Consider the following 14,551-nt stretch of genomic DNA (forward strand, 5'->3'; position numbering starts at 1 on the left):
TCCCCCTTGCTCCTGCCCGTATCGGGGCCGCCGCCGTTTACCCTTCGCCCGGACCGGGGCCGGGGCCGCCGTCTCCCCCTTGCTCCGGGCAGGAGCAAGGGGGTCACTACTGTTGTATTGCACTAACTGCTACGCTAACATTGCCACTCATTAAGTTGTAAAGCACAGAAACAGGCCTTTCTGCCCAAGGTCTCCATGCTGACAAGGTTGCCTAATTAAGCTAATCCCAATGCCTGTATTTGGTCTATATTCTTCTAAACCATTCCTAAATGGTTTAGGGTGCCATGGTTGGCATAGCAGTTAGCACAATGCCTTCACAGTAGCAGCAATCAAGACCAGGGTTTGAATCCTGCACTGTCGGTAAAGAGTTTGTTCGTTCACCCCATGTCTACACGGATTTTCCTGGGGGCTCCGGTTTCCTCCTACTATTCAAAATGAACTGAAGATATAGGTTAATCATGTGTAAATTGGGTGGCATGGGCTCATGGGCTGAAATGGCCTGTCATCATGCCGTATGTCTAAATTTTAAAAAAACGAAATATGTACCTGTCCAAATATTTTTAAAATGTTATAATTGTATTTGTCTCTGCCAATTTCTATATCAGCTCATTCTAGATACCTGCAATCCTATCTATGAAAAAATAATTGCACCTCAGGTCTCTTTTAATCTTTCCCCACTCAATACCTTCTAGTTTTAAGTTCCTCTACCTTGGAAAAATTATTTTAGCCATTCACCTTATCAAAGTTGCTCACAATTTTATACCTATCTATAAGGTCACCTCTCATCCTCCTACATTTCAGGAAAAAACGCAGGTTCTCTACTCTCTCCTTACAACTCAAACCCTCCAATCCCAGTTACATCCTAGTGTTTAAACGGTATAAGATATTACTGTACTGTAGAGCATCAGGCGAGAGGAGAAATAGATTGTCCAGAAGACCTCCTGATGATAAATAAAGACTTTTTGTTTCTACAAAAGGACTGAGTCAGTGGCTACCGACTCAGTCTCAGTCACAAGGGATTATTTAAGGAGACTGAAATTAGAGGTACAAAAATAAAGGGAGTATTTTGCACAGATATAAGGAGCACTTCCACATGGAATCTGATGCATTAACCAAAGCCTGCCACCTTTCACGATAGACTTGTCATAACATTATACATTGGACCATCTGCTGTATATTTTTCAGGCAACCTTTGAGCAGGCATGGCATTCCCCCATGAAATGCAGATTAACACAATAGGATGCTTTCATGTGACTGGGTTTATTCCAAGCCAACACAGAAGCCATCAGACACAGTGAGCAGTCTGCATTGCAATTATATCTCAGTTAAATGAAACACATAATCTATTTGTAAAGTTGCACCTTTGTTGCATATCAGTAACTATTATCTAGGGGGAAAAAAATCATCATGTCTCCATCATCCAACAGATCATAATCCATTATAGTTACAAAAGGTAAAGAAATAATAGTTCAAAGGTGACCAACCTTATTCTCTGCAGCCATAAATGGTTCAATACTAACAGAGGATCATCTTGGACTGGAAAGCTAAGCATCTGTTGCCTCTCCACATTTGCCCATCTTCATCAGCAAGAAAAATGTGTTTTCCAGTGCACAATATGTTATTTGTAGTTTATCAAGAGTATCACTATTTTTAACTGAGTGCCATAGTTGATCAGCCACATAGAAAATGTATGTGGAAGGTGGAAGCGGGGAGTGGTTTATTATTATTTTCTTTCCTTACCTGCAGCTAGATTGGGTGAATCTGGATTACAGCATTAACACGGTTAGCAACTTCACCTCCTTACAGCTAGCACCTGTGATCTTCAACCCCATATTTGACTCCCAATGGAGAAATTCATTTTATATACTTCCTACTGCAGATTCTCCAATTCTTCCCTATCAAAGGGAACAGCAGTGCCTGAATGTTTCTTCTGCGTCATTACACTGGATAATGAAGATTTTGCATCCTGAGCAGTTTTGGGTGTATTTTATGGTGTCGGACTCTGGCTTTACCTTACCCTCAATTTAGTTTATGTGTCGTCTGAGTCCAGCGTGCTCGTTGAATGAAGTGATAGGAGAAAGTATTCGGTTCAACAATCAGTTTATTATACAGCACAAGAATAAAACTTAACAGAGTTCTGGGTCAGTCGTTAGTTCATAGGTCACCTGCACAGTGAGCTATTCCCCAAGACTGACCCCTATTGTCCAGTCTGCTCAGTTTATATAGCTACAATTTACCATACAGAACAAAAGTTGGCTTCCTTTGCTAGATTTTTACATAAAGTATATCACCAGCAATTTCCTTATTCTACAGTTTATCTTAAATCTTCCAGATCAGACTATCCTATTGTTTTGACCAGAAATCAATTCCTGCCCCAGATATTTCCAATCATTGTTCTGTTCCTGTCTGGCCAATGTCTTCTGTTCTCCTTAACACCTCCTCATGCCTTAATCTTCTTCCTAGACTGGCTTTCCATTCCCTTTGTTTCTTACAGAATATTCTTTGTTCTGGTCTGGCCTGTGTCTCCTGTGCTACTCAACACCTCCTTCAGTTGAGCATTCCTCCTAAATCGTTTCATCCATTTCCTCTCCCTTGTTTTTTGGAAGCAGACAATTCTGCCCCTACTGTACTCAGCCAACTTTGCTCCATGCTGTGATTGCCACTTAATTACCTTATTTTTTCTTTCTTTGGCTTGGCTTCGCGGACGAAGATTTATGGAGGGGGTAAAAAGTCCACGTCAGCTGCAGGCTCGTTTGTGGCTGACCAGTCCGATGCGGGACAGGCAGACACGATTGCAGCGGTTGCAAGGGAAAATTGGTTGGTTGGGGTTGGGTGTTGGGTTTTTCCTCCTTTGCCTTTTATCAGTGAGGTGGGCTCTGCGGTCTTCTTCAAAGGAGGCTGCTGCCCGCCAAACTGTGAGGCGCCAAGATGCACGGTTTGAGGCGTTATCAGCCCACTGGCGGTGGTCAATGTGGCAGGCACCAAGAGATTTCTTTAGGCAGTCCTTGTACCTTTTCTTTGGTGCACCTCTGTCACGGTGGCCAGTGGAGAACTCGCCATATAATACGATCTTGGGAAGGCGATGGTCCTCCATTCTGGAGACGTGACCCATCCAGCGCAGCTGGATCTTCAGCAGCGTGGACTCGATGCTGTCGACCTCTGCCATCTCGAGTACCTCGACGTTAGGGGTGTGAGCGCTCCAATGGATGTTGAGGATGGAGCGGAGACAACGCTGGTGGAAGCGTTCTAGGAGCCGTAGGTGGTGCCGGTAGAGGACCCATGATTCGGAGCCGAACAGGAGTGTGGGTATGACAACGGCTCTGTATACGCTTATCTTTGTGAGGTTTTTCAGTTGGTTGTTTTTCCAGACTCTTTTGTGTAGTCTTCCAAAGGCGCTATTTGCCTTGGCGAGTCTGTTGTCTATCTCATTGTCGATCCTTGCATCTGATGAAATGGTGCAGCCGAGATAGGTAAACTGGTTGACCGTTTTGAGTTTTGTGTGCCCGATGGAGATGTGGGGGGGCTGGTAGTCATGGTGGGGAGCTGGCTGATGGAGGACCTCAGTTTTCTTCAGGCTGACTTCCAGGCCAAACATTTTGGCAGTTTCCGCAAAGCAGGACGTCAAGCGCTGAAGAGCTGGCTCTGAATGGGCAACTAAAGCGGGATCATCTGCAAAGAGTAGTTCACGGACAAGTTTCTCTTGTGTCTTGGTGTGAACTTGCAGGCGCCTCAGATTGAAGAGACTGCCATCCGTGCGGTACCGGATGTAAACAGCGGTTACATGGCTTGGTTCAGCATCATGCTGAAGAAGATTGAAAAGAGGGTTGGTGCGAGAACACAGCCTTGCTTCACGCCATTGTTAATGGAGAAGGGTTCAGAGAGCTCATTGCTGTATCTGACCCGACCTTGTTGGTTTTCGTGCAGTTGGATAATCATGTTGAGGAACTTTGGGGGACATCCGATGCGCTCTAGTATTTGCCAAAGCCCTTTCCTGCTCATGGTGTCGAAGGCTTTGGTGAGGTCAACAAAGGTGATGTAGAGTCCTTTGTTTTGTTCTCTGCACTTTTCTTGGAGCTGTCTGAGGGCAAAGACCATGTCAGTGGTTCCTCTGTTTGCGCGAAAGCCGCACTGTGATTCTGTGATACTTTTCCCTTAACCATTAAGTAAATATAAAAATTGTTATATAGTCCTCTATTCCGAGATATTTTAGCCCCTAGATTCCAACAGTCCCCCTTTTGGTCTCATGAAAATGAGACCAACCATCTGCTACCTTATTAGACCGGGATCTCAGGAGTTATTGCAAAGACCGGCATCTCCGACCCCTTGGTGTCAGTATACTCTTGGGAGGGCAGTAGGGACAAATACATGCCTTGGGATCTGGGGATGGCTCTCTGTGAAAACGCTCGTTGCACCAGGCACTGGAGGCAGGGAAGGATGCACGAGATCAGGATCAAAGCCAACACCACCACTCCAGCAACTAGCACTGCAGTCTGTATCCATCCCCAGCCTCCTGAAAACAAATTTCCTAGCCATGCGCTGCCCAAGGGTCGCCAGGTCTGAAACAGGACATGAGCTAATTTGCGAATGCCTGAAGAAATATCCTTTACTGCTTGCCCATTGTCATCGATTTTTAAACAGCAATTAGTGAGATTCAATTTCCCACACACTCCCCCCTCCGTGGCTAACAAATAGTCTAATGCTAAGCGGTTTTGAAACACCGTGGCCCTAATCTGTGGCTGCTCTTCTGCCAACAGATCAAGGCTCGTGGCTGTGTTATTGGTGATAATTTCCAAAATAGCTTGTAACCGAATCAGAGGGTTTAACATGTAAATTGGGGTTCGATACCCCCAGGACCCATCCTGGGCCCAGGTGGTAGGTCCGTAATAAGAAATAATGCACTTTGGAGGCCAGTCCTCTCCCCACTCACCGATCTTTAAATCCCTCTTCTGACGGAGCCCCTGATATACACGCTCAGCTAACTGATGGGAGTCGTTCTGGGGTAAAAGCACAAATTGTGGTTGAATGATACCTATACAACACGTTCCCCTCCAGTCTGGCTCCAAAAAAGTGTATGCCATATTCCCACAAATCCAATATAATCCCTCTGGAGCAAATCCGTGTGGAGAGGAATGAGCCCACAATTGTCTGAGTGAGGGAACCCCCTTATATGGATTATCCCCCGTGCAATTCCATACTACTTTACCACAGGAGTTATCCGTTATAGGTCTGCAATCTGCTTCATTCTGTGGGGCCAGGAACCACCGTGGTCGCTGAGGATGCCATTGAGGGAACTTCCCCAAGATTTTAACCCTTGTGCACCTCGAATCCCCTTTATACTGATTGCCTTGCTCCTTCCTGATACATTCCTCCCCTAATGGGTGATTTGCTAAGTGCCATGTCTGGCGGGGGCGCGTCTCATCTGCCAATCCGTGAAAACCCATCAACTCCCACACGTCCAGGGGCTCCCCGCTCCATGGCCATGACCCATCTCTTGTGGGTCCCCCACATACCCAACAGTTTTTTACCCCCAAGAGTTCTGCCGTAGTTTGGCTAAGGCCTACCCATCTATTGTCGCCTACTCTGTGAGTTGCTGCCTGGCGTTTAGCGTTGGCATAGATATCCCCCTTTTCGCTGTCCCATACATATGGTTGTTTTCCATTTTGCCACATGGGCTCCCACTGTATCCTCTGAATTGGTATTGAGCCCCCTTTCTCCTTATCTCGGTCTCCATCCAGGGCACAAAACCATGTTATTCCTTGTGGACAGCGGTCTCGATTTGGCGTGAATGGTAACGATCCCCTATTGAAATTAACATCATACACTTGTCCATTATGAACACACTTACGTCCCGTGTGAGTCCCAACACAGTGTTCAGGAAAGTCAGTCCAATCCGCAAAGTACTGTTCTTTTTCGTTATGTGACCCCCAGGCTGAATGCAAACACTTTGTACAGTGGTTTTCCTCCCCAGATCCTTCAAGGGCTCGGAACACCAGCACCCATAATCCCCATATAGTATTCATCCCTTTTGTTTTGACGTTAATATATTGATTATAACGTCAAACACTGATATACAGTCACCGTAGTCCAATAGTCTCTTTAAAAAGGGACACGTTAAATATTATTAGTCTGTAGTTTCTTCACAGGGTCCCAGTCATCTCCGTTCGAATCTGTTCCAGTGTCCGTGTCGGTGGGTCCGTTGCTGCACACTGACTCCAATGATACCACATCTCTCCTTTTCCCAATAGTTGAACCGCGTGGGACGTTCTCTCCACCACTCTGTCAGGTCCTGTCCACCTGGGCTCCGACCACTTTCTCTTGATCACCTTTAGCAGAACCCACTCCACGACTGATGGTATCGGTGTTTCCCCTTTTCTGTCGGTACTGGTGACCTGTTGTGAAAAATCTGACACCAGAGCCGTTAGTTTATCATAATAAAGCTTGCATCTCATTGAACGTACCTCATTCTTCGTGGTCTCAATTCTGGCTCCAGGTCCCAGAAACTGGTGCCCCGTTTGTAGTTCATATGGAGTAAATCCTGTCACAGAACTTACCGAACTCCTTATTGACATTAACGCCAGGGGCAACGCATCCACCCAATTTAGTTTGGTCCGTGCCTGTACTTTCCCGACCTTACCTTTTATTGTTTGGTTCATCCTCTCCACTTTCCCTTGGGATTGTGGATGGTACACCATTCCAAAGGCATGTTTCAACCCCAACATCGCTTCTACCTCCTGTAGATCTTTATTCTTAAAATGACTTCCATTATCTGACCTAATTTTTCTAGGGAATCTGTGTCTCGGAATATACTGGTTGATCAGGAACTTACTTACCGTCTTTGCATCTTCTCTTTTGGCAGGGATTGCCTCCGGCCACCCTGTGAACACATCTACTGCTACTAAGAGGTATCGATAGCCACTTGCCCTCTCAATCATGTCCGTGTAATCAATTACAATTTCCTGCCCTGGTAACTTAGGCAACGGAAACTGTCCTTCATGCGGCTTCACAGTCGCCTTGACATTGAAAGTTATACATACCTCACACTCTCTGATATGGTTCTCCACCTTCGCCGTCAGGAAGGGGTGCCACCAATGTATCAAATACCTTATCATCTGCTTCTTTCCACAGTGTGTTAACCCATGCGCCTCCTCTAGGAGGGGTTTCATGAGTCCAGATGGTAAAACTGGCCTACCGTCTGTCGATCTCCACAGTCCTTGATCCTCGGTTGCCCCCCTTTCCTCCCATACCATCCTTTCCTGAGGTGATGCCTTCGCTTGTTCCTGAATTATTACTTCTACCTCACACAGTGGCAATAAGTCATGTGCCGTTCTGTCTGCCTGTGTCATAATAAACTGAAGGCCGTATCCTGCTGCCCGTTTTGCGGCCATGTCCGCTTCCTGATTTCCCCGAGCTTCCATCATATCTGTTCTATCATGTCCTTTACATTTAAGAACTGCTAATGCCTTTGGTTTCAAGAGGGCCTCAGCCAATTTCCTAACATCCTTCTCGTGTTTAATTGGGGTCCTTGCTGCTGTTAAAAACCCACTTCTAAAACATTGACTAAGCTCAACCTGTATTGTCCCTACCACATATGCCGAATCTGTATATATAGGCCTCCTTTCCTTCTGCCCATTCTAATGCTGCTATCATTCCCTGTAGTTCTGCCAGTTGTGCTGACTCCTTTCCTCTCACTGCCCCTGTAATGATTTCTTCAAATCCTCCTGTAGTAGTAGTACCATCGCATAGGCGGCTTTCAATCCATCCGTGGGGTGTCTGTAACAACAACCATCTGTAAATAAGGTCTCATCTGGTTCTCTCAAGGGTGTAGCCTGTAAGTCAGGTCTTATTTTAATATCCTTTACTACCTTCTTTTCACAACAGTGTGGTTCTCCCTCTCCCATATTGTCGACCATGTTAATGTCTTCATGGGTAAACGTAACATTTGGAGCATTTAGGATCTTTTCTAGTCTCGTCTGCCTTAGCGAAGTCATTGTAAATGCTGTCGAGCTCACAAATGCTACAATACTATGTGTTGTTAATACCGTCAGGCCATGTCCCATCACTATGTGTGCCACCTTTTGTAGAATCTTTGCTACCCCTGCTGCATGTCTCGTACATGGTGGGTGTCTGTCTTCCGTCGGATCCAGTGTGATACTCACATACATGAGCACACATCTTCCACCCCCTTTTTTCTGAAAAAGAACACCATTAATTGTGTGTGCTTTTTCAGAAACATCCAAAAGGAAAGGTTGTTTATAATTTGGAATCGCCAAATCTATAGCTGTTGTAAGAGCTTGCTTAAGTAGAATAAAACTCATCTCAGCCTGTGCAGTCCAATCAAGTGTAGCTCCCAGATTCCTCATCCCCTGCTCATTCACTAAAGTTCGCAGTGGATGTGTCAACTCGCCATACGATGGGATAAACTGCCTACTATAACCTGTCAAGCCCAAAAATGAAAGCATTTCCTTAACTGTCTTTGGTTTTGGATGACGTAGAATCGCTGTTCGATGTGCAGGGGAAATCCCTGTACCTTTCACTGAGACCATTCTACCTAAAAAGGAGACCACCTGTCTGCAGCATTGCAGCTTTAAGCCACAGCTGCATCAGCAGGAGACGTGTGGCCTCCAAACAGGTGCTGCCAATAGGATGTCATCTACGTACTGGATCAGAACTACCCCACCTGGCAGTACTAAACTCCCCAGCTGTTCCTTCAAAACCTGATTGAAAATCCCTGGAGATAAGATAAAGCCCTGCAGAATTCTAGTATAATGTAATTTTCTCCCTCTATACGTGAAAGAAAACACATCTCTTAATTGATCTGCCAGCGGCAAATAAAAGAAAGCATTCGCTAAATCTATGCAAGAGAACCACTTGTGGTCAGGAGTTAAAGCAGTCATGGCGGTATATGGGTTCGGTACTGGAACTGTGGGTGTTCGCACAATACCATTAATGTGCCTTAAGTCATGGGCCATCCGATATTTGCCCGTGTCCTGTTTCAGAACAGGTAAGATGGGTGTATTCCAACTTGAACACGAATGTTCCAACACCCCTGAATACATTAAACCCTCAATGGCCTCTGCCAGACCCACCTCAGCCTTAGGTTTATGGGGATACTGTGTCTGCAAAATGGGAGTATAATCTGAAAGTTCAAATGTTATCGGATCAACCTGCTGGCAAAAACCCACATCTGCTGGTCCCACTGACCTCAGGGAGAGAATCTAGCATAGGGGCAGAGTCAGGATGATCCATCCTTTCTCTACCATGAAAGCGTTCAATATGTCTATGCTCAAGGAGGACCCGATCATTTGAAGGGTACAAAATCCTGTACGCCTGACCAGATAGAGAGAACTGCACTGTCGGTAATTGAGTGTCTGACCAGTCCCTCAAAGACATCAAGTTCTGACACATCGGTCCCAAATTTTTGCCTGGTGATTAGTGCCAATTGCAAGAGTGCCATGAGGAATGGCCTCACCGGCCATCACATACCACTCCAGCTGCTCAGGTGTCAGTGCCACCATAGCGGCCACTCCCTCCTTTTCTACCACTATGTAGTCCGAATTAATCTCCCATTACATGCCCTCTACCTCTTCATAAAAGGCATGCTGATAAATTTCATCCCCACCCTATCGTAAAAGAGGGTCACATGGAGGGGGTCCGAGGGAGGGGTATACGGGTATAACATCTGGATCCACGGCTTTCATTGATTATAAAGCTTTAGCAGCCCTCCCTTCTGTGGGTTCTCCGGTTCCAGCAGTCCCCAGTAAATGATGGCCCATAGTCCCTCAGACGTGGATCCTCCAGCGGCTGCCAACAACATCTGAGAACCAGAATGAAGTGTAGTTAATGAACAGTTCATAGAATATCCATTTGGAAAGGTGATCTCTATTCAGCTGGGTCCGCAAAGGATCGATGCTCCACACCTGACCAGCAGATCTCTGCCCAAAAGATTAGTAGGGCACATTGCCGACAGAATATATTGATGTGCAAAAGTCTGTCCTGCCACAGAAATGACTAGTGGTGTAGAAAACGGCAGATTTTCTGGTGTACCCGAGAACCCCATCAGCTGGACGCTAGAGGATGTTTTAGCTTGAAACTCAGCGCCAATGAGTGTTGAAAATCTGGCTCCCATATCCACTAAAAATGATACTTCCATGTCCATTACTTTAATCTGCAGGAAGGGGTCTGCCAACCTAACCTGCTCTTGGGTGCTCGGGCCCCGTCACTGCTGGTAATATGGCTCCTCCTCCGTCAGCGATGGGAATTGTCCCTTTGGAGCGAGAGCCGCATTGGGTGCCTGATGTCTCGGGGGTGGCACTGACAATCTCTGGGGCTGGACCCAAGGCTCATATTGTGGTGGTCCATGTCCCCTTCCCCCAGTGTCCTGAGGACCCCAAACTAGGGGGCAATCTCTCTTCCAGTGTCCTGGTTGACCACATCTGAAACATACAGCTGGCGGCATTCGTGGAACACCCCGACCTCTCCCTCTTTCTCGGAATCCCCCCATTGGACCCAGTTCTGCCCCCATAGGTGGGACCCAGTGCCCAATTTGGGGCCGGGGGCCAATTCGTATTATTCCCTTGTGGTGGCACGCTGCTGAAGATCCAGCTGCGCTGGATGGGTCACGTCTCCAGAATGGAGGACCATCACCTTCCCAAGATCGTGTTATATGGCGAGCTCTCCACTGGCCACCGTGACAGAGGTGCACCAAAGAAAAGGTACAAGGACTGCCTAAAGAAATCTCTTGGTGCCTGCCACATTGACCACCGCCAGTGGGCTGATATCGCCTCAAACCGTGCATCTTGGCGCCTCACAGTTTGGCGGGCAGCAACCTCCTTTGAAGAAGACCGCAGAGCCCACCTCACTGACAAAAGGCAAAGGAGGAAAAACCCAACACCCAACCCCAACCAACCAATTTTCCCCTGCAGCCGCTGCAACCGTGCCTGCCTGTCCCGCATCGGACTTGTCAGCCACAAACGAGCCTGCAGCTGACGTGGACTTTTACCCCCTTCATAAATCTTCGTCCGCGAAGCCAAGCCAAAGAAGAAGGCTGCGGTGGCTGCTGAATCATCTGGTTCGCACCCTTTGAGGAATTCTTTTTTTCCTCATTTACCTTTTTCCTAGTTTCTTCCAATTGAAGCTTAAGGAGTTGCACTTGTGCCGACTCCGTACTTTGTTTGTCCTCCTTTTGCTTAGCCCTGTAACGCTTCATGTGATGGGTCAAATGTCTTTCCCATTGCTCATTCGAGCAACCAGGAATGTCAGGGTTATTCTCTAACGCCTCCCTAACTACAGCTGGCAGCCCGCTCGTTACTGCAGACCTAAAGAGTGTAGTCTGCAAGGGATCTGTGGCTGGGTGTACTCCTGCTTTATCCGTCCAACTTTCCTTATTCTGACTCAAAAAAAGTTGAGATCTCCTCATCCTCCTTAATGGAAAAGGTCAGGGACTGCATGACCCCGGGGGGAATGGGAAACTTATCCCGCATTGCCCCTCCTATTGCCATAGCATGTTTGACAAATGGCTCGGCATCGGGACACCTAGTGATTCTTGCGACCATTTCTACCTGCTGTATCTCCCACAGCCCAATTCCCTAATAATGCTCTCCAATCCCCTATGGCTATCTTATGTCCCATCGTATATTGGCAGAACTTTCCCATCCACGCTCCACCTCCCTCAGTCGGAGGTGGCATTTTGTCCAAAATACAATTCATGTCGGTGAATGAGAAGGATTGATACCTTTCCCCAATTTGCGGACCCTTATAAATTAACGGCATCTGTCTATACCTTTCTGGAAGCCGTACTTCCTCCCTGTCTTGCAACGCGTATCCCAAAGGGGAGCAAGGGTTTTCCTGACCCTGTCTTCTGTGTGTGACCATTCTTCCCCTGATCGTGACTGGCTGTTCCTCATCCTCACTCTCCACACTCACACTAGCTATCTCATTTTCCTCGTCCTGCCCTCTCTCCCACTCCCATCTGACACTCACTGGGTCACTTCCCCTCCTATTCTCCTCTTCTTGTCCCTGTTCTCTCTCATCTGTTTTTCCCAGGCACCTGACTGCACATATATCGTTCTGTATTTCGTTCATCGATTCCTTTGTTTCCTCCTCTCTCTCCTGCACAACGCTCTTAAGTCTCTCCTTCGCCTCCTGGAGTTCTGGACCTGCTAACTCAGTGACATTCACTATTCCCTCACTTATCTGAATCGTTGGCATCTGGGGAATCGGATAAGGTGGTGGCAATGTCTCTGGTAACTTTGGATATAGCGGGGCTGACGGCTTAACCTCACCCGTCATCTCCTTTGTGATAGGGGATGCCTTTTTAGTAGCATGCTGAAGGTTCGCTTCCACAGCCATGCAAGCCAATGTCATATTATGTAAATCTGTCCTTCTCTGTTCCTTCGCTTCCTTCTGCTGTTTAAGCCTTCTTCTATTCCAGATAGATCCTTGTCCCTTTGCCTCATGTTCCTGTACCTCCTTTGCTGCTTCCCTCTCGGCTTCTCCCAAGTACATTACAAGCCGGATCTTTTCAAACCCTAGCGGTACCTTCCCCTGACTCTGCAGCTCTTTCCATATCTGTTCATACCGTTTCATAGCTTGTACCTCCTCTCCCTTCGGTAATCCTCCCAGTAATTGAACCCATCTGTCTTCCCCGAAATTTTGCCATACATCCCCACTTACTCCTTCCATCTTATGTTCCAATTTTTAACCCTTCCGACTTTGTACTTCAATGGGTCTCTCCCCTGATAGGATTTTGCCACCCTGCAATCTACTTCGACCCTTCACACGTTATTATAAACACCCGCGGCACACTGTACACAATACTTAACCAATAACTATTACCCAAGATGTACAATCCTTAAACAAATACTTATTATACACATTGACCACCGCCAGTGGGCTGATATCGCCTCAAACCGTGCATCTTGGCGCCTCACAGTTTGGCGGGCAGCAACCTCCTTTGAAGAAGACCGCAGAGCCCACCTCACTGACAAAAGGCAAAGGAGGAAAAACCCAACACCCAACCCCAACCAACCAATTTTCCCTTGCAGCCGCTGCAACCGTGTCTGCCTGTCCCACATCGGACTTGTCAGCCACAAACGAGCCTGCAGCAGACGTGGACTTTTACCCCCTCCATAAATCTTCGTCCGCGAAGCCAAGCCAAAGATACACTACTAAACCAAATAACTATAACACAATATACCCTATTCTATTTGGCCAAGTGTCTACACTAATATCTCAAGATCTCTACTAGGGGCCTCTAACCCAGTTTTCTACAGGGGACTCTAACCCCTGTTTCTTCCTCTTTGGCTTGGCTTCGCGGACGAAGATATATGGAGGGGGTAAATGTCCACGTCAGCTGCAGGCTCGATTGTGGCTGACAAGTCCGATGCGGGACAGGCAGACACGGTTGCAGCGGTTGCAGAGGAAAATTGGTTGGTTGGGGTTGGGTGTTGGGTTTTTCCAGGGGACTCTAACCCCCGTTAGCTACAGGGGACTCTAACCCCCCCCCCCCCCCCCCCCCGTTCCTTACAGGGGACTCTAACCCCCGTTCCTTACAGAGCTCCAGCATTTCAAATAAGATCTGTTTTAAAGTGTTTGTATGTGACCTACACTAACCTATCCTGAATGTATCTCCCCAAAACACATCTATATAATCTGTCACACTATCACATACTGTTATTTAATATATATAACCTATTTTTGTGATTTCCTGTCATAAAATTTGTACATTGTCCACCAAGCAACCTGTTTTTGTCAGTCCAAACACGCCTGGACATGCACTCTGTACAAATGCTATGCAAATGTATTGGGACTGGTCAAGAATGAAAGACATTTGAAGATCTTGTTGAGAATTTTCTTGGTGTTAGAAACAGAAGTACCTTCATAGAATTTGCTCGAGACAAAAATTGAGAACAAAGAACATTTATTATACAACAATGCAAAGTTGGGTGCTTCCCCTTACCCTGGGAATACACACATACACTGGGGCTCACCCATCTTTGATACAGTTGATTTCAGTATAGGAATACCCTCCCCCTTACATTCTTCTGCCTCCTGGATAGGTTTGGCATTAGGCAATCCTGTCTGCCTACGTGCTGTTTCTGTGAACTTGGAGGACCAGGGAGTATCCTGTCGGTGTCTCATCATGTCATTATCCTCATTATCCTTATTCACAAACCTGTCTTTGTTCTAATTTACACCTTCCCAACTCTCAGGGCTACAACCTCTTCATATGAAGAACTTGCTAATACTGTCTAGGGCTTACTAATTACCTATGCAAAACCTGCTAATTCTATCCAGGGCTAGAAGACCCTTAACTTATTCAGACTAACTCTACTTCCTACATTCTAATATCCATTTCTTATCCTGTTCATATTGGCTTATTCATTTACCCATATATCTATATTAGTTTCTTCATCTTTTTGTTATATCAGTTTTACTCATCTCTCACAATGGCAATTCCAGAGCACCACACGACATCCAGCTGTTTGACAATGTGCTTCAAGGATACAAAACAATGAAGTGTAAGTTGTCATTGAAAATTCATTTTCTGTAT

The sequence above is a fragment of the Narcine bancroftii genome, chromosome 2 (assembly GCF_036971445.1).
Source record: "Narcine bancroftii isolate sNarBan1 chromosome 2, sNarBan1.hap1, whole genome shotgun sequence".
NCBI lineage: Eukaryota > Metazoa > Chordata > Chondrichthyes > Torpediniformes > Narcinidae > Narcine > Narcine bancroftii.